Here is a 22,363-nt window from a genome sequence, read left to right as displayed (position 1 = left end):
ACCTAGGTCTCTGGAGAAGCCAAAAGGGGTTTGGAACTTTCCCCTAATGATCCACATAATATTTTCTCTATTTCCTTAAAAATTCCCTGGAATAACCCAATTAACAGAACTTGTTCTTTTTTTTTTTTTAATATATGAAATTTATTGTCAAATTGGTTTCCATACAACACCCAGTGCTCATCCCAAAAGGTGCCCTCCTCAATACCCATCACCCACCCTCCCCTCCCTCCCACCCCCCATCAACCCTCAGTTTGTTCTCAGTTTTTAACAGTCAGAGGCTGTATTCTTTATATATATATATATATATATATATATATATATATATATATATGAAATTTATTGACAAATTGGTTTCCATACAACACCCAGTGCTCATCCCAAAAGGTGCCCTCCTCAATACCCATCACCCACCCTCCCCTCCCTCCCACCCCCATCAACCCTCAGTTTGTTCTCAGTTTTTAACAGAACTTGTTCTTTACTAAACCTGGCTTAAAATCTATTTAGTGGGAAAAAAAACCCTATGTGAGAGAATTTTTATGAAACAATCGGCAGCTATCAATAAACACTGCAACTGTCTGAAGCAGTATTACCAGTTGTAGTGCTCAAGAGACTAGCCAAAATCAAATAAACAGAGAGGTAAAAAAGAAAAGAAAATCTGGAGAATGATATGCCCACATGGAGCTTTGAAAGCTCTGACAGATTTCTGGGAATACAGAAAGCCATGTGCATGTGCTTGGTTGTGTGCATATCTGGAAAAACCTGAGAAGGCACTACTCTCTCATTTCTGACAGACTTGGAGGTGTTGTACAAGCAGAAGGAAAAGGGGTAAGGCAGACATGGAAAATTCCAGAGCACTAAAGTGTGCCTCAATACCCAGAGCCTCTTGGCAAAGGTGGGAGACTTATTAATTGAAAGCATTCAAGGGAATCTCAGACTAACCAACTTCAGAGAGACTGTACTAACTACACATAAAAAAGAATATGAACCTTACTGAATTAATCTTGCAAAGTCAGTAAACAAGCAAAGAGCAGTAGCAGCAGTAACAACCATAACAACAGAAACAATAACAAACCACAAGACTTGAAGGAAATCTGATTTCCAGAGTGGTCTAATTCAATTTTAAAATGGAAAAGAATAATTTTATGACACCAAATGAGATAATTTAGATTTAATAAACACATTCTGAGAAAGACAAACACTTCTGAATTGGTCTCAAAAAGAAAAAAATTGGATAGACATAACTAGTAGAGATTAAATTCATAATTTTTAAACTTCTCAAAAGACAATCCCAGGGTTATATTGATTCTTTGGTAAATTCTACAGGATGTTTTAAAATAAAATACTGTCAGTCCTTCACAAAATTTTGCAAAAAAAAATGGAACAAAAGAGAATATTTCCCTATGCAGCCTATGAGGCCAACATTACCCCAATACCAAAGCCAAAGACATTACAAGAAATCTGAAAAAAATACCACTTAAAAGTAGATTGTTTATATATACCATGGCCAAATTTTATCTATATCAAGATTGCAAGATTAATTTAACACATGAAAATCAATGTAATATGCCTTGTAAATATATTAAAGGTAACTATAAGATCACCTCAATGCATACAGGAAAAAAACGTTTGACAATATCAAAAAAAATTTAATGAAAAATAAATTCAAGAAACTTGAAATGTAAGGGGCTTCCATCAACCTGATAAAGGATATCTACTCAAAATTAACAGTTCATGTCATACTTAATGGTGACATACTAAAGGCTCTCCCACTAACACCAGGAATAAGCCAAAGATGTCTACTCTTTCCTTTCAACATTGTACTGAAGGTACTAGTCAAAGCAATTAGGCAAAATAAAGGAAAGGAAAATTTATTTCCATCTAAAACAGAGGGGCGCCTGGGTGGCGCAGTTGGTTAAGCGTCCGACTTCAGCCAGGTCACGATCTCGCGGTCCGTGAGTTCGAGCCCCGCGTCAGGCTCTGGGCTGATGGCTCAGAGCCTGGAGCCTGTTTCCGATTCTGTGTCTCCCTCTCTCTCTGCCCTCCCCCGTTCATGCTCTGTCTCTCTCTGTCCCAAAATAAATAAACGTTAAAACAGAAAGGAAGAAGTACATCTGTCTCTATTCGCTTTCTTTTTTTTTTTTTAATGTTTATTTACTTTTGAGAGAGAGAGAGAGAAAGAGAGAGAGCGCGCACATGCACAAGTGGGGGAGGGGCAAAGAAAGAGGGAGACAGATTCTGAAGCAGGCTCCAGGCTTTGAGCTGTCAGCACAGAGCCCGATGGGGGGCTTGAACCACAAACCACGAGACCATGAGGTAAGCTGATGTCGGACACTTAACTGACTGAACCATCCAGGCACCCCATCTGTCTCTATTTTCAGGTGATATAATCATGTATATAGAAAATTCTAAGGAATCCACAGGAAAACTTTTATAATTAGGAAACAAGTTTGCCAAGGTTAGTCACAATATCAAAATATAAATATCAATTCTTTTTCTATATATTGGCAGTGAACATTTTGAAAATAAAATTAATAAAACATTTCCATTTGTAATAGCAGTAAACATATTAAAATACTAAGAATAAATTTAACAAAAGAATAAATTTGACAAAAGGTGTATTTGATTTCTGCACTGAAAACTCCAAATCATTGCTGTAAGAAATTACAGACCTAAATAAATGAAGAAAGAGCCATGTTCACAGATTTAAAGACTTAATATTGCTAAGACTGTAATGTCTTAAATGAATTTATAGAACCAATATAACTATCAAAAACTCAGCAGCGTATTTTGCAGAAATTGTCAAGCTGATTCTAAAATCTGTATGTAAATATAGGGGACCTAAAATAGACAATCTTAATAAAAAGAATCTTAATGAAAAAAACAAAGATGGAGGTCCTGTACTTTGTGACTTTAAAATATTTTACAAAGCTACAGAAATTAGGAAGTGTGTAGTACTGTCATACAAATTGACATATAAATCAATGGAATAGAATGGATAATCCAAAAACCATCACATTTATAGTAAATTGATTTCATCAAGGATGGCACCATAACTTGTTGGGGAAAGTGCAGTTGACATGTGAAAAACCCAGTTTGAACTGTGTGGGTCCACCCACATGCAAAAATAGCTCAATAACTAAATTTTGGGAAAGTTAAAAGTTATAGGCAGGTTTTTGCACAGGGGGTAGGGATCAATGTCCCTAACTCCTGCATTGTTCAAGGGTCACTGTATAGTCCTTTTAACAAATATCTTTGACCAATTTGATATCTACATGCAAAAGAATGAAATTTAGTTCTTGCCTTATGACATATACTAAAATTATTGTAAAGTGGAACATAGGCCTTAATGTAAGAGCTAAATTTTAAAACTCCTAGAAGAAAATATGGAAATGAATCTTTGTGATCTTATGCTATATGATTTTTTAAAAATATAACACCAAAAGCACAAGTGAGAATGTATATAAAATAGATCAATTAAAGTCCTCAAACTTAAAATCTTTTGTGTTTTAAAGATCACATCAAGAAAAAATGAAAGGACAAACTACAGAATGGGAGAAAATATTTTAAGACCTATCTCTGATAAGGTACTTATATTCAGAATATATAAAGAACTCCTACACCTCAACAATAAAAAGAAAAAGAATTAAATGCTCAAGGGATTTGAATACTTGTATGCTACTGGTGGAAATGTAAAATAATGCAGTCCTTTAGAAAACAGTTCAGTGATTCACTAAAAGGTTAGATATGCTACCATATGACCCAACAATTCTACTAAAAAGGATATACCTGAGATACCTGAAAATATATATTAACACAAAAGCTTGTACATAAATATTTACAGTGGCATTATTTATAATATTCCCAAAGTGGCAAAAACCAAATGTCCATCAACTGGTAAATGGATAAATAAAATGTGGTATGTCCATACAAATGGGATAATATTCATCAATTAAAAGAGAAATGAGGTGCTAATGAACTTCAAGAATTCGTAGGATTCTTGAAAATGTTATGGTAAGTGAAAGAATCCAGTCATCAAAATACATATCATATGATCCTATTTATATTAAATTTCCAGATTAAGCAAATCCATAAAGATAGAGAGTACAGTAATGATTGCCAAGGTTTTCATATAGAGAGGAATTGAGAGTTGCTACTAATGGGTACAGGCTTCTTTTTGGAATGATGAAAGTGTTCTAAAATTCAATATTGGTGATGGATATCCAACTATGCTAATATAATAGAAACCACTGAACTATATACACCATCTAACTTTGTAGATATAAATCAAGGTACAAGTAAATACAAATAAGTAACATTTCAGACAGGTAAATATTACCCAACTGTAAAGTTTTAGCAACTTGGTACTTTTAGTGCCAGATAGTGATTCATTTTTTAGTTTTTCAGTTTTCAATATTAAAAATTAAATGTTAAACACCAAAAACATAAAAAGTATATACAACTCAGAAGTCAGATGGAGGAAGATTAAAAGTATAGGGGCACTTGGGTGAATCAGTTGGTTAAGTGTCCAACTGTTGATTTCAGCTCAGGTCATGATCAAGGTTCATGGGATTGAACCCCATGTCAGAATCTGTGCTGACAGTGTGGAGCCTGCTTCTCTCCCTCTCCCGCTCCCTGCTCATACTCTCCTTCTCTCTCTCTTAAAATAAATAAATATTTTGTAAAAGTATAAAATATTACTGCAGAAATAAATGCAACTACATTAGTGGTCTCAGTATGTATAAATACATTAAAATTGCCAGTTATATTATAAAGACTGCAAAATAGACCAAACAACAACAAAACTATCTGTAAACTATTCCCAGTGGCATACCGAAAAATAAAGAATAGAAATGATAAAAGTTTAAAAGATGGAAAAACTGGTATTAAGTAGAATTTTATTAAAAAACAGATGTAGTTGAATTAATATTAAACCAATAGATCCTTTTAAAAAGGAGTACTAGGGGAAATGTTAGTTACCACACGAAGACAAAATGAGTTACTCATTAGTAGGCTAGAACTATTACAAACTTGTATCACATAACTACATAGTCCCAGAAATTAAAGGAAAAAACATAACATAACTAAAGATAGATGTTGACAAATTCATATTAGAACTATACCATTCTCAGTAATGAATAAATTATCAAAAATTAATTAATATATTGTCCTATATTTATTTAATGAATATGTGTAATACATTTTGGTCAAAGTTAGCAAACATTCTTTTCAAAAACCAATGTAACAGTTATGAAAAGATACCTTTTACCCAGCCACAGAGCAATTCTCAAATTTCCAACAGCAAAAATAATTGTATTACTAAAGATGGTTTTCCTAATTATAAATAAATAAATTAAAAATCAAAACCATGAAAATGCCCATCAAAATAGTAGCTTTAAAATAAAAAATAAAGTTATAAATAAGTTTTGTAAAAAGAGGAAATCCATTGATTTATATAATGTTCAAAATCTTGTAGGCTTATTTTGTTTTTAACTTTTTTTATTAGTTTTCTTTATTTTTGAGAGGCAGAGAAAGACAGAGTGTGTGGGGGGGAGGGGCAGAGGGAGAGGGAGCTACAGAATCCTAAGCAGGCTCCAGGCTCTGAGCTGTCAGCACAGAGCCCAATGTGGGGCCCAAACTCACGAACTTGAGATCACGACCTGAGCCAAAGTCGGAGGCTCAACCGACTGAGCCACCCAGGCGCCTCATGTGGGCTTATTATTAAAAGTACGAATTACTGTTAAAGTCTTTCAAATTCACTACCATACTTGATCTCCATTTGATCTTCATAACCTTGTGAACTACATTAGAATTACATTGATCTACACACAATACCAAGTAACAAGAAAAATTTAAAAACATGTAGACAACATGAATTTAAATAATCCTGAATGTTTAATAAAAATATTTAATTAGAGTTGAGGAAAAAGCAAGTACTATGTTTAGTGACTGGACAGAGATGGACACACAGAAACATTTTCTCCATTCCTGAGTGCTAATTGTGTGTCTGGCACTATTATAACTGTTTTACCTTCATTATCACATTTGGTATTCATAAGCTACATCATGATATTTTTGGCTATTGGCAATAGCAAAAATGAAAAACAAAACAAAACAAACCTCACATTGGCTTAAACAAGAAAAATGATTTCCTCACAAGCATGAAAACCCTGAGATTGCAGAATTGGCTTAATCCAGTCTCTCAGCTCTGTTTACAGATAAATGTATTTTGTCCTTTTTTTTAATATATATGTTATATATGTCATATATTATATATGTCTGTGTGTTATATGCTATATATGTTATATATATAACATTTATATGGTATATATGTTATATGTATAACATATATGTTTTATATATATAACATTTATATGGTATATATGTTATATGTATAACATATATGTTTTATATATACACACACACACACACACACACACACACACACACACACACACGTTTATATATATGTTAGCTTGAGATGAAACTATGTGCAGCTTGACCCCAGCATCAATCTCCTGACAAAATGAAAAGGAGGAAAGAGAAATTTCCTTGTAGACCTCTACAAGTGGTAGAAGGGAGTTTCTATCTTTTTTTCTTTTCCTTCTCCCCTTCCTTCCTTCCCCCTTCCTTCCTTCCTTCCTTCCTTCCTTCCTTCCTTCCTTCCTTCCTTCCTTCCTTCCTTCCTTCCTTCCTTCCTTCCTTCCTTCCTTCCTTCCTTCCTTCCTTCCTTCCTTCCTTCCTTCCTTCTTTCCATCCTAGAGAAAGAGAGAAAGCAAGGGAGGGGCAGAGAGAGAGGGAGACAGGATCTGAAGTGGACTCTGCCCTGACTGCAGGGAGCCCAATGTGGGGCTCAAACTCATCAACCATGAGATCATGGCCTGAGCTCAAGTCAGACTCTTAACTAGTTGAGCCACCAGGCACCCCTAGGAGGCACTTTCTTACTCTGGAACATCCAGCAGTCTCATCAGGACAACTTGGTCCAAACTTTCAGCAAGGGAAATGAGAGTATCTCCTAAAACCAAATCAATTATCTATCCCCTCCAGGTGGGAATGAGCAAATTCCCCTGATTGGCCACAGTACCAAGGTCCCAAACTAAAATTTGGTTAGAAAAGTGGTAAGAATGACTGGATACTGTATAATCATTTAAAACTACCCTCTATGGGGATTTTTTGTTATTATATTTATATTATGATATTATATTATTAGTCTTACTATCTCATTTTCCTTTATTGCTGAGACTCAGTTTTCAAACCCAGACTGTTCACACTAAAACTTTTTCTTCACCATATAAATGCGTAATACTTTCTAATTACCAGTCTTTCCTTATAGGAGGATTGATGAATTCTCATAGATAAGTAAAGGCTAATGTTGATGTTTTATTCTTCATAATTTCTTTTGTCTCTGGTTTATCCCTAGGATTCAGACTGTCTCTGAATATCCGTAGTTATCAGAAAACACTGTATCTCAAACAGAAACTTAGAATTTTTACTATGAAAAGGTTTGTGCCACAGCTGCTCTTCTGAGACCATGACAGAGCTTCAGCTTTTTGCTTAGTTTGCTTGTTCCCAGTATAATAATATGCCATGTTCAGTTTCCCTTGGGATTTCTTTTTTACCATCTCTTTGGCAACTTCTAACAAGTTTCTCTGTGATATTTTATTACTTTCATCAGTAAAGCAACATGGCTTTCTTGCTCATATACAGCCGACCTACAGTCATATTGCTATTGACTGAATGTTTTTGTCCCTCCAAAATTATGTTGAAATCCTAATGTCCAACGTGATGGTATTAGGAAGTGGGGCTTTGTGGGAGTGATTTAGTCACAGGGAGGAACCTTCAAGAATGGATCAATGCCCTTAAAGAGAGCTCCCTTGCCCCTCCTGCTATACTATAGGAAGTATGACACCCTGCAGATGGTCCTCATCTAAGCATGTGGCAACAACTTCAGCCTCTAGAACTGTGAGAAATAAATTTCTGTTGTGAATAAGATTTCAGTCCATGGAATTTTTTTTATAGCCACCTAAATGAACTAAGATACAGTTGGTAATACAGTCAGAGATCGCATGAGTGATTCTATTGCTTCTCAAATGACCCCTGTTGCTCCCCTAAGCACAGAGTAATAGGTCTGGAGGACAATTCATTTTATGTATCTATTCAGTCTTTTTAATACCTTTTAATATTAACTGTTTTTATTATTAATACCTTCTTGAAAAACCAGGATCTCCCTCAGTATATGGAATCCAGGTCTGAGAACTGGGCCTCATCTAGAAATTGGACAATAAAGCCACTTTTTCTTGGAGTAGCTTCTTTCAGCCTCCTCCTCATCTAGTGTTGATTTTGTTTTGATTGTGTAAATTAAGTAATTTTCATGTTTTTGGTAGTTCAGACTCCTCTTAGATGCTAGGGTAAACTTGCTGCTCATTACAATAACTGCAGACATCTTAATTTTGATTTTAAAATACTACCTGTCTTCTGTGTTTTATAATTCTATTACTGTGTTATATAATTCTAATACTAAAAGGGTACTCGGTACCACAGCACCTGTTGTCATCAGTCCTTACCTATAAAAGACAGCTATTACTTAACTTCTCAGAGATGATGGTGACCCTCCTACTGGTGCATCCCATAATGTTTTGGTAAATGTATCTTTCCACAGAATACAGTCAGCATATGGGTTTTCTGAATATAGTATATCACTCTAGTATGTCCATTTCTCAAGCCTTATGATCACTTCCTTCAATCTTTTCCAAGGAAATTGTTATATTTATACTTCAGTTTGTGTATACCTAAGTTTGTGGGCTTTTCCAATCTTCCAAAAGCCACTTGGTAGTTTAGCACTTCTCTCAGGATCTTGCCAGCTTTTATAATGATTCAAAGGAGAATACTCCCATATAGATAGACTCTCTTGGTCAAATTTATCATCTGTTCTCCTTGAGTGTGAGTCCTTAATATCCAGCCCCATCGTATATCCTCTTGGCTCTTTGCAAGTTTGTATGTTTCCTCAGTCATGCAGGACAGGACCTTTGGAATATACTTACTTCCTCTTTTAGTAGGCCAAATACTTCCCAAACAGTATTATGTTGTGATATAATTTATTGTCCAGCAGAAACGATAAAGGAGTTCTGAAGGAGGTTGAGTGCTGCCTTGAACGTAAAGACCTCTACATTACTTTTAAACATAAAGGGACAGGATGTTTCTAAATTCTGATAGGAAGGAATAGACACTGGTGCAAATCCAGAGAGGGCACCAGGAGTTACCAAATACCCCATCCCAAATCTCAGGGTTCCACTCTTTCTCAATCATGTCACTGATGTTTGTGTTTCAGACTTGCTGGAGTTAAAAAAGCAATCTTTGGGGGCTCCTGGGTGGCTCAATTGGTTAAGCATCTGACTTCGGCTCAGGTCATGATTTTATGGTTTGTGGGTTCAAGCTCTGCCTCTGGCTGTGTGCTGACAGCTCAGAGCCTAGAGCCTGCTTCAGATTCTGTGTCTCCCTCTCTCTCTCTGCCCCTCCCTTGCTTGTGTTCTGTTTCTGTCTCTCTGTCCTTCTCTCTGTCTCTCTCTCAAAAATAGATTAAAAAAATTTAAAAAGCAACTTTTTTAAAGTTTGGCCAACCTTATAATTAAATCATGGGAGTGATTCTCAATGCTTTTGCCCTTCAGAAAATTGCTATATTGTCATGGAGGCTCAATGGCTTTCCCTATCACTTTCAGTTTGTGACCAGTTTGTGAGTAGTCATCCTTAGACTTTATTGTTCTTGTAAAAGTTTTAACAATTGAACCAGGACAGCATTCCAGATGCAGTAAGTACACCAATGGCCATTATAGGACCCACAGTGCCATGTAACCAATTATGCAGCTGTAAGATTATGTTTAAAATTTTTTTAACGTTTATTCATTTTTAAGAGACAGAGAGAACACAGCGTGAGCAGGAGAGGGGCAGAGAGAGAGGGAGACAGAATCCAAAGCAGGCTCAGGGCTCTGAGCTGTCAGAACAGAGCCTGACATGGGGTTTGAACTCAGTGGCCGTGAAATCATGACCTGAGCCGAAGTCAGACACTCAACCTACTGAGCCACCCAGGTGCCCCTGTAAGATTACATTTTAGGGGTGACATCTAGGATGACTCATGGTATCTACTGTCATAAGTTAGGGTCTCAGAAAACACACTATAAGGAAGATATTTGCAGGCATGGGGTTATTAGGGGAATATTTCAAGAAACTACATGTGTGAAGGTTATTGTGATTGAAGCAAGAGGGCTCAGCTTTTATCACTGGATATAGGCTGCCTGTAAGAGCAATTCACTTGCAAGCTGTCAGTAATTAACACTCCAAACAGCTGAGAAAATAAGAAGGCATCTGGGCAGCCCACCACTATACTTCCTTTTACAAAAGAAGGTACTTTTTTTTTTTTTTTTTTTAAAGAATATCAGTAAGTTCTCTTAGTCTTTTTATCTCTAGGCCAAATACTGAAGTCTTTTAAAGTATATTATAGAGAACTGTGAGGGCAAGAGGAAGATGGCGGCGTAGGAGGACGCTGGGCTCACCGCGCGTCCTGCTGATCACTTAGATTCCACCTACACCTGCCTAAATAACCCAGAAAACCGCCAGAGGATTAGCAGAACGGAGTCACCGGACCCAAGTGCAGACGAGAGGCCCACGGAAGAGGGTAGGAAGGGCAGCGAGGCGGTGCACGCTCCACGGACTGGCGGGAGGGAGCCGGGGCGGAGGGGCGGCTCGCCAGCCAAGCAGAACCCCCGAGTCCGGCTTGCAAAAGCGGAGGGGCCTGACGGACTGTGTTCAGACAGCAAGCGCGACTTAGCGTCTGGGAGGTCATAAGTTAACAGCTCTGCTCGGAAAGCGGGAAGGCTGGAGGACAAAGGGAGGGTGAGCTGCGGAGCCCCCGGAGGACAGAGCTCAGTTTGGTGGGGAACAAAGGCGCTCGCCAGCGCCATCTCCCCCGCCCATCCCCCAGCCAAAATCCCAAAGGGAACCGGTTCCGGCCAGGGAAATTGCTCGCTCCGCGCAAACACCCAACTCTGTGCTTCTGCGGAGCCAAACCTCCGGCAGCGGATCTGACTCCCTCCGGCTGCCACAGGGCCCCTCCTGAAGTGGATCACCTAAGGAGAAGCGAGCTAAGCCTGCCCCCCCTCCCGCCATGCACCTTGCCTTCCCACCCCAGCTAATACGCCAGATCCCCAGCATCACAAGCCTGGCAGTGTGCAAGTAGCCCAGACGGGCCATGCCACCCCACAGTGAATCCCACCCCTAGGAGAGGGGAAGAGAAGGCACACACCAGTCTGACTGTGGCCCCAGCGGTGGGCTAGGGGAAGACATCAGGACTGACTGCAGCCCCGCCCACCAACTCCAGTTATACACCACAGCACAGGGAAAGTGCCCTGCAGGACCTCACCACACCAGGGACTATCCAAAATGACCAAGCGGAAGAATTCCCCTCAGAAGAATCTCCAGGAAATAACAACAGCTAATGAGCTGATCAAAAAGGATTTAAATAATATAACAGAAAGTGAATTTAGAATAATAGTCATAAAATTAATCGCTGGGCTGGAAAACAGTATACAGGACAGCAGAGAATCTCTTGCTACAGAGATCAAGGGACTAAGAAACAGTCACGAGGAGCTGAAAAACGCTTTAAAGGAAATGCAAAACAACATGCAAACCACCACAGCTCGGATGGAAGAGGCAGAGGAGAGAATAGGTGAACTAGAAGATAAAGTTATGGAAAAAGAGGAAGCTGAGAAAAAGAGAGATAAAAAAATCCAGGAGTATGAGGGGAAAATTAGAGAACTAAGTGATACACTAAAAAGAAATAATATACGCATAATTGGTATTCCAGAGGAGGAAGAGAGAGGGAAAGGTGCTGAAGGGGTACTTGAAGAAATAATAGCTGAGAACTTCCCTGAACTGGGGAAGGAAAAAGGCATTGAAATCCAAGAGGCACAGAGAACTCCCTTCAGACGTAACTTGAATCGATCTTCTGCACGACATATCATAGTGAAACTGGCAAAATACAAGGATAAAGAGAAAATTCTGAAAGCAGCAAGGGGTAAACGTGCCCTCACATATAAAGGGAGACCTATAAGACTCGTGACTGATCTCTCTTTTGAAACTTGGCAGGCCAGAAAGAATTGGCACGAGATTTTCAGGGTGCTAGACAGCAAAAATATGCAGCCGAGAATCCTTTATCCAGCAAGTCTGTCATTTAGAATAGAAGGAGAGATAAAGGTCTTCCCAAACAAACAAAAACTGAAGGAATTTGTCACCACTAAACCAGCCCTACAAGAGATCCTAAGGGGGACCCTGTGAGACAAAGTACCAGAGACATCACTACAAGCATAAAACATACAGACATCACAATGACTCTAAACCCGTATCTTTCTATAATAACACTGAATGTAAACGGATTAAATGCGCCAACCAAAAGACATAGGGTATCAGAATGGATAAAAAACAAGACCCATCTATTTGCTGCCTACAAGAGACTCATTTTAGACCTGAGGACACCTTTAGATTCAGAGTGAGGGGATGGAGAACTATTTATCATGCTACTGGAAGCCAAAAGAAAGCTGGAGTAGCCATACTTATATCAGACAAACTAGACTTTAAATTAAAGGCTGTAACAAGAGATGAAGAAGGACATTATATAATAGTTACAGGGTCTATCCATCAGGAAGAGCTAACAATTATAAATGTCTATGCGCCGAATACCGGAGCCCCCAAGTATATAAAACAATTACTCATAAACAGAAGCAACCTTATTGATAAGAATGTGGTAATTGCAGGGGACTTTAACACCCCACTTACAGAAATGGATAGATCATCTAGACACACAGTCAATAAAGAAACAAGGGCCCTGAATGAGACATTGGATCAGATGGACTTGACAGATATATTTAGAACTCTGCATCCCAAAGCAACAGAATATACTTTCTTCTCGAGTGCACATGGAACATTCTCCAAGATAGATCATATACTGGGTCACAAAACAGCCCTTCATAAGTTTACAAGAATTGAAATTATACCATGCATACTTTCAGACCACAATGCTATGAAGCTTGAAATCAACCACAGGAAAAAGTCTGGAAAACCTCCAAAAGCGTGGAGGTTAAAGAACACCCTACTAACGAATGAGTGGGTCAACCAGGCAATTAGAGAAGAAATCAAAAAATATATGGAAACAAACGAAAATGAAAATACAACAATCCAAACGCTTTGGGACACAGCGAAGGCAGTCCTGAGAGGAAAATACATTGCAATCCAGGCCTATCTCAAGAAACAAGAAAAATCCCAAATACAAAATCTAACAGCACACCTAAAGGAAATAGAAGCAGAACAGCAAAGACAGCCTAAACCCAGCAGAAGAAGAGAAATAATAAAGATCAGAGCAGAAATAAACAATATAGAATCTAAAAAAACTGTAGAGCAGATCAACGAAACCAAGAGTTGGTTTTTTGAAAAAATAAACAAAATTGACAAACCTCTAGCCAGGCTTCTCAAAAAGAAAAGGGAGATGACCCAAATAGATAAAATCGTGAATGAAAATGGAATTATTACAACCAATCCCTCAGAGATACAAGCAATTATCAGGGAATACTATGAAAAATTATATGCCAACAAATTGGACAACCTGGAAGAAATGGACAAATTCCTGAACACCCACACTCTTCCAAAACTCAATCAGGAGGAAATAGAAAGCTTGAACAGACCCATAACCAGCGAAGAAATTGAATCGGTTATCAAAAATCTCCCAACAAATAGGAGTCCAGGACCAGATGGCTTCCCAGGGGAGTTCTACCAGACATTTAAAGCAGAGATAATACCTATCCTTCTCAAGCTATTCCAAGAAATAGAAAGGGAAGGAAAACTTCCAGACTCATTCTATGAAGTCAGTATTACTTTGATTCCTAAACCAGACAGAGACCCAGTAAAAAAAGAGAACTACAGGCCAATATCCCTGATGAATATGGATGCAAAAATTCTCAATAAGATACTAGCAAATCGAATTCAACGGCATATAAAAAGAATTATTCACCATGATCAAGTGGGATTCATTCCTGGGATGCAGGGCTGGTTCAACATTCGCAAATCAATCAACGTGATCCATCACATTAACAAAAAAAAAGAGAAGAACCATATGATCCTGTCAATCGATGCAGAAAAGGCCTTTGACAAAATCCAGCACCCTTTCTTAATAAAAACCCTTGAGAAAGTCGGGATAGAAGGAACATACTTAAAGATCATAAAAGCCATTTATGAAAAGCCCACAGCTAACATCATCCTCAACGGGGAAAAACTGAGAGCTTTTTCCCTGAGATCAGGAACACGACAGGGATGCCCACTCTCACCGCTGTTGTTTAACATAGTGCTGGAAGTTCTAGCATCGGCAATCAGACAACAAAAGGAAATCAAAGGCATCAAAATTGGCAAAGATGAAGTCAAGCTTTCGCTTTTTGCAGATGACATGATATTATACATGGAAAATCCGATAGACTCCACCAAAAGTCTGCTAGAACTGATACATGAATTCAGCAAAGTTGCAGGATACAAAATCAATGTCCAGAAATCAGTTGCATTCTTATACACTAACAATGAAGCAACAGAAAGACAAATAAAGAAAATGATCCCATTCACAATTGCACCAAGAAGCATAAAATACCTAGGAATAAATCTAACCAAAGATGTAAAGGATCTGTATGCTGAAAACTATAGAAAGCTTATGAAGGTAATTGAAGAAGACTTAAAGAAATGGAAAGACATTCCCTGCTCATGGATTGGAAAAATAAATATTGTCAAAATATCAATACTACCCAAAGCTATCTACACATTCAATGCAATCCCAATCAAAATTGCACCAGCATTCTTCTCGAAATTAGAACAAGCAATCCTAAAATGCATATGGAACCACAAAAGGCCCCGAATAGCCAAAGGAATTTTGAAGAAGAAGACCAAAGCAGGAGGCATCACAATCCCAGACTTTAGCCTCTACGACAAAGCTGTCATCATCAAGACAGCATGGTACTGGCACAAAAACAGACACACAGACCAATGGAATAGAATAGAAACCCCAGAACTAGACCCACAAACGTATGGCCAACTCATCTTTGACAAAGCAGGAAAGAACATCCAATGGAAAAAAGACAGCCTCTTTAACAAATGGTGCTGGGAGAACTGGACAGCAACATGCAGAAGGTTGAAACTAGACCACTTTCTCACACCATTTACAAAAATAAACTCAAAATGGATAAAGGACCTAAATGTGAGACAGGAAACCATCAAAACCTTAGAGGAGAAAGCAGGAAAAGATCTCTCTGACCTCAGCCGTAGCAATCTCTTACTCGACACATCCCCAAAGGCAAGGGAATTAAAAGCAAAAGTGAATTACTGGGACCTTATGAAGATAAAAAGCTTCTGCACAGCAAAGGAAACAACCAACAAAACTAAAAGGCAACCAACGGAATGGGAAAAGATATTTGCAAATGACATATCGGACAAAGGGCTAGTATCCAAAATCTATAAAGAGCTCACCAAACTCCACACCCGAAAAACAAATAACCCAGTGAAGAAATGGGCAGAAAACATGAATAGACACTTCTCTAAAGAAGACATCCAGATGGCCAACAGGCACATGAAAAGATGTTCAGCGTCGCTCCTTATCAGGAAATACAAATCAAAACCACACTCAGGTATCACCTCACGCCAGTCAGAGTGGCCAAAATGAACAAATCAGGAGACTATAGATGCTGGAGAGGATGTGGAGAAACGGGAACCCTCTTGCACTGTTGGTGGGAATGCAAATTGGTGCAGCCGCTCTGGAAAGCAGTGTGGAGGTTCCTCAGAAAATTAAAAATAGACCTACCCTATGACCCAGCAATAGCACTGCTAGGAATTTATCCAAGGGATACAGGAGTACTGATGCATAGGGGCACTTGTACCCCAATGTTCATAGCAGCACTCTCAACAATAGCCAAATTATGGAAAGAGCCTAAATGTCCATCAACTGATGAATGGATAAAGAAATTGTGGTATATATACACAATGGAGTACTATGTGGCAATGAGAAAAAATGAAATATGGCCCTTTGTAGCAACGTGGATGGAACTGGAGAGTGTAATGCTAAGTGAAATAAGCCATACAGAGAAAGACAGATACCATATGGTTGCACTCTTATGTGGATCCTGAGAAACTTAACAGGAACCCATGGGGGAGGGGAAGGAAAAAAAAAAAAAAAAAAAAGAGGTTAGAGTGGGAGAGAGCCAAAGCATAAGAGACTGTTAAAAACTGAGAACAAACTGAGGGTTGATGGGGGGTGGGAGGGAGGGGAGGGTGGGTGATGGGTATTGAGGAGGGCACCTTTTGGGATGAGCACTGGGTGTTGTATGGAAACCAATTTGTCAATAAATTTCATAAAAAAAATAAATAAATAAAATAAATAAATAAAGTAAAAAAAATAAATAAATAAAACCACAAAAAAAAATTCACTTGAGATTATGGGTTATATTAGAATATCATTTTTAATTAATGCAGTTCATAGTAGCTTAAATGTATACCTAGAACTAGTTTGATGATCTATCTTCATAATTTAAAATAGAAAATAAAATTATTCGTCTTAGAAGTTTCATTTCCTAGCATACCTTTTTCCTTTGTGGAAACATACATTCTGCTATAACTACCATTATGTTGGCTGGATTATTATGAAGTTAATGCATACAGACATTATGTCACCCAAATTTCTCAACTTTAGAGATCCCTGTCTCTCAGTTTCAGTGTCAAGCTTCCTATTCTATTAACTTTATTTTTTCCTCCTTGAAGTAAACGAAGGTATTTGAATCTTCTACCGAGTGAGAACAGCTCACCAATCACTGCCCGCATTCCAGAGAAGCATATTTTATATGAAGTTGGAAGATGTAGGAAAAAAAATAGTATTTTCTTATTATGTTTTGGGGTGGTAGAGATAATTATCCTCCTTTGATATATTTCAAATTAATTTAAAAGTCTTTTGTATATGTTTAAACCAACTGTTACTAAATATATGGGGTGGTGCATGTTAATTCCATTTAAAGTCATGCCCAATGGCAAAAAATAAAGAAATAAATAAAAGTGTGCTACTATGAAATCCTTATATTTGGCAGCATTTTGTAGCTTAGACTGTAAGTCTTATGTTAGGCTTAATGGTTATTTTTTTGAGTTGAATGTTTTGAGAACATTTTTTCTATATAATATTCTACATATACATTTTTAATGCCAAAGATTGTTAAGGGAAATTATTTCTTACCCCGGAGTTGTAACAGTGGAATATTTCCCTTACACATGCAAAAAAGCTAGGTTTTAAAGAATGAAGAAACTAAGCAACAAAAATATTTATAGAATAAAATCACCTAGAGGCTTTTCCTCTTTTTTGGTGCCTCCCACTTTAAATACCTATACAGACATCTATGGCTACATCTACATCTACATGTACAGCTCTATCAATCTCTACTATCTATCATAGTCCATGAGTTTCTTCTCTAAATGGTTATATTTATGCTCCAAAAAACAAATCTTTAGAATGTCCTAACACACACACAAACACACACACACACACACACACACACACACACACACACACACCTATACAATGAATACAAGCTATTAACAGGTTAGTAAAATTTGCTTGTGGGAGGGAAAAAGGTTTTTTTTCTCAATTTTTAACGAACCTCCTATCTTCAAGGAAAAAAAATAACATACATAAAGCTGGAGAGAAAATATTTGGACAGAAAAACCATTTAAATCCCTGAATAAATATATGCTAAATAAATCTAATAGAAATTTTAAGAGTACTCTGCAAGTGAAAAAAACTTTATTAAAGTTATTCAAATTATCTAGAGTTATTTGAGTCTACATGAAGAGTTTCATTTAAAACAAATACACAGTCAAAGAGCTGTCTGCTGTCCTTATTTTAATAATTTTCAAAGGAAATATCTCCATTTTTTCCCATTGAATAATAATATATATTGATTTTAATAATACATAAGAAAAATACAGTAAGGTTAATCTGAGGCTACATACTAAGATCATTTGTTTATACTAGTGGACATTGGCATAAATAATAGATAATTTTAGAAGAATTGCTAAACTATTTCTCTGTTATGATTATATCAAAGGTAGAAGATATGAAATATAAAATGAGATTGGATCAGTGATAGTTTCATCCGGATGATGAAGGCTTATGCCTTTTTCTAAGGTAGAGGGAGAATGACTCTTGAATAGAGAAAAAGTATGCTAGGTTTTTTTTCTATAAGGTATTTTGCTCAGAATAATAGCATTATGAATACCTGAATGTTCCCAATGTTTCACAGCGTTGGGGACACTATTTTGCAATCTTGATTGCACATCAGATTCAATAGAGGACTTTAAAAATCACTAATGCTTTCATAATTTTTAAAGCATCCCTCATCATTTCCTGTCAATTATGAAGAGTGCCAGATTATAGAGCTATGGGTAAAAGTATTACATGGCAAAAAATTATTGCATGGAAAATAATTTTCTTTGAAATTTAGTTTTAAAAATTAAACATCATTTTCTGTAGTGTCTACACATACCAAATATTTACTTAATGATTCATAATTTTAAAAACTCACTTATAAAAACTTAATCAACTCAGAAAATGATACCAGTGATAACCATTTAATGGATGTCTATATGAAAATGTGTTCTCATTTTATCCCATAATATACTATACCTCTTTAATCTTTGAAATATCTCTATTTCTTAATTCAATTAGAAGTTAGCATTTCAAATATAATTTTTAACATTTTATCATTGTTTACAACTATTTAGTACTGAAGACATCAGAAAAAATAGTTCTTTTAAAATTTCGCTTCTCAGTGATTTCTTATATCTATGAAATGGTCTGAAGGTTGTTTTGGTCTCAGGTAATTTAGTGTGTGTGTGTGTGTGTGTGTGTGTGTGTGTGTGTGTGTGTATGTGTGTGTGTGTGTGAATTTATTTCATTTTCTTAATCTTTAATCCCTAAACATTATTGATACAGAATTTGTATATCCACTTTTTAAATTTTGGATTGACTACTATTGTTCATCCTAGAAGACACTGTCATGTAACCTTCCTAAACTTAAAATGAGCCCATTGACCCTAAATACCAAACAAAAAACAAAAAACAAAAAACAAGTTGATTCACAGCGTATCTTAATGAGTGACCTATCTTGACTTATGATACATAACAGCCTACAGATATGAAAAACATAATTTACCATGAAGATACATCATTATATATAAGTGTTATATAGTTTCATGGGTACAAAAATCAGCTAGCCCATTACATTTTTATGAACATTTATTAAGATTACTATACGATATATGCAAAAGTGAAATCAGAAGTAAATGGATTATTTGCTATTTACTATTGTTCCTCAAAGATGTCTGTTCTTTCTCTGCATCTTTCTCTGCTACATTTTAATGTCTAGACTAGTGAATTACACACTAAAGCACAACATATATATATGTTCTTCTTGCGGCCGAAGACCTGCACAGACTGCAAAGGATCCTTGGACAGCATGTGTATATATATATATATATATATATATATATATATATATATACAACTTTAGAAAAAAAACATATATATATGTATATATATATGGTTTATGTATATATATATATATATATATGGTTTTTTTTCTAAAGTTGTGTATATAGTATTTATCTACATTTAAGGAAATATTTTGAACAGATCTAACTTATAATAATTGAATGTAGTCTTATCTTTATGAAATTTATTCTTAAATTAACTTCCCTAATTTTCACACTATTATGAATCTTTGCTTTTTTTCTAGTAAGAATTGATATTTAACATACAACTTTCCTGGAAATATATATGAATACCTAATTACCCCAGGTAATAATGAACAACAACTTTATGCTCTTTATAATGAAATGGTTTTCTATTGTCTTAATATTTGAAATATATGCTAGATTATATTTTTAATTTCTTCATAATTAAGAAATTTCATATAATATTTTAAGGTAACACAAAATCAACATAAATGGAAAATAATAATAAGTATTAAACTTTCTTTTGCATGTTCTTATTCATGTGCTTCCTGCTAAATGATGTTTTAATGAGTTTAGAAATTTTATAAACAGTAGCTGAAAGAATACAGGGAATGAAACATCCTTAACGATGAAAGATTGGACTTCATGCCTCAAAATATAAATGCATTTACTTTGATTCAAATCAGATCACAGTAAAAAATAAACTTTATTCTATGAAATACTTTTTGAAATGTGCTAAGCATATCCACTTGACTTCTTTAAGTAGCCTTGGCATAAAGACATCTCTTTTTGTATCAAATTAAAGTACTCATACTTTTCCCAGAAAAGTGTGGATTTTGAACTGTTCCCCTGTAAGTCACTGTCTATATGTTTTCTTCATAACATAAAAATCATTTCAACAAGACATATTTAGACAACCAGAAAATGTCTTGGACTTTCAAAACAATAGGACATTTTTTTCTGAAGATGTTATTTTTTAATTTTAGTTTACTTTCAAATGCATAGCGAAGCAACCCATAAATTCTTATTGTTGCTTTAAATAGGAACTTTACCATGGTTTCCATTAAGTAATTTAGTTTCTAATACTGTTGATGTCACAGATCTGGAAAATGAGGACCTCAGGTGTTCTCTATACATTTTAGGATTGTTCAAGTATTTAAAACAACCCAGAAATTTGAGGTTGAGCACATCAAGGTGATGTCTGGGTTTTTGTTTTGTTTTTGCTACATCTTCTCCCATGTGTACCTTTTAGGGTCTCATACCTACTAGTTAATGTATATATTTTAAAAGTTCTATCCAAAAAAAGTAGCACTCTTTTACCTCCAGTGGGATTAAGATAAGTATGCATGTATCCATTTCACAGACTATGTCAGCCAAAAATGTGTTTCTCAATACAAAATAAGTTCTATACTAGTGAACAGTGTATTGGTCCTACTGTTCTCAATTACAATACACACATTTAAAGTTATACATGAGGATGTAACTCAATTTACACTAAACAAAAACATTGTCTTCTAAATGCTATTTATAAAAATGCATTGTGATATTCAGAAATCATCTATATTAAGTTTTTAAAAGTACTCTTAGGGGAATTTTTCATAGAATATCATTAGTAAAAGCAACCGTTAAGTATCTGTCTTTCTTATAAAATTTTGTTTCATTGTCTGTCGAGTGGCAGAGAGAAAGAGAAAGAGATGAGGAATATCACTAAACATTTTGAGTCAGATGTTTGTTTAATGTTCTAGTCTCCTTTTGTCATTAAAGAGAAAGAAGGATGAAGAATAATGTTTCAATAGTTTCTTAATTTTAATTAATATAGTTGGTAACACAAATGTATTTTCTTCATAACATAAAAGTCATTTCAATAAGACATAAATAGACAACCAGAAGATGTCTTGGACTTTCAAAACAATAGGACATTTTTTTCTGAAAATACTATTTTTTAAGTTTAGTTTACTTTCAAATGCATACCAAAGCAACCCATAATTCTTATTGTTGGTATTAAATAGGAACTTTACTATGATTTCCATTAAGTAATTTAGTTTCTAATACTGTTGATGTATTAGTATGGTCATGCAAAAGATATGTGAAGTGCCTTCAAATTTAGATAGAGATGCCATAAATAATTTTTGAAAAGTATTTATTTCACAACATTTTGTATAATTGATATTAAATTGTTCATTTATAGAAACTGTATGGCCATGTTGTCTTTGCTAAAAATAAGTTGAAACACATGTTCAGGAGCATACAAAGATAGGATGCTCTCAGTTTTATAAATGTGCCTTTTAAAAGAAAATGCTTGAAGAGCTTAGAAAACTTTAAGTTTCAATGTACCAAATTGATTGGTAATGTTTATATTTGCTTTAAACTTCACCAACCTCAATATATTTAAACCTTAAACTCCTCACTACATTGCCTTATGAAGACAAAGTCCATCACTGTAATTCCCCTGCAATCAATGAGACTTTCACATTGGAATTTCAAGTTTACCCACTTTATTAAATATTGTTAAGTTTGTATCTATCTATCTATCTATCTATCTATCTATCTATCTATCTATACTGTTATATGTCATCAGAGAACCACTGAAGCAACCTGAATTTAATGGGATAAAATTCTGGAGAAAGTAGCACTACAGAGGATGGGTTGACATTCTGCAGTGGCTTTTTTCCTCAAGGGATTACCTGACTCTAGGAAAAAACTACCAGGCTGAAGATCCAGGCAAAGATCTGGACAGAACATGACTAAAAAGAATAAGAGAAACTAACAATGTATGTGCCTGCATGTGTGTTTACTC

The sequence above is a fragment of the Lynx canadensis genome, chromosome A1 (genome assembly GCF_007474595.2).
Source record: "Lynx canadensis isolate LIC74 chromosome A1, mLynCan4.pri.v2, whole genome shotgun sequence".
In the NCBI taxonomy this organism is placed as follows: domain Eukaryota; kingdom Metazoa; phylum Chordata; class Mammalia; order Carnivora; family Felidae; genus Lynx; species Lynx canadensis.
The sequence above is the reverse complement of the archived record's forward strand: the minus strand, read 5'-3'. Positions refer to the sequence as shown.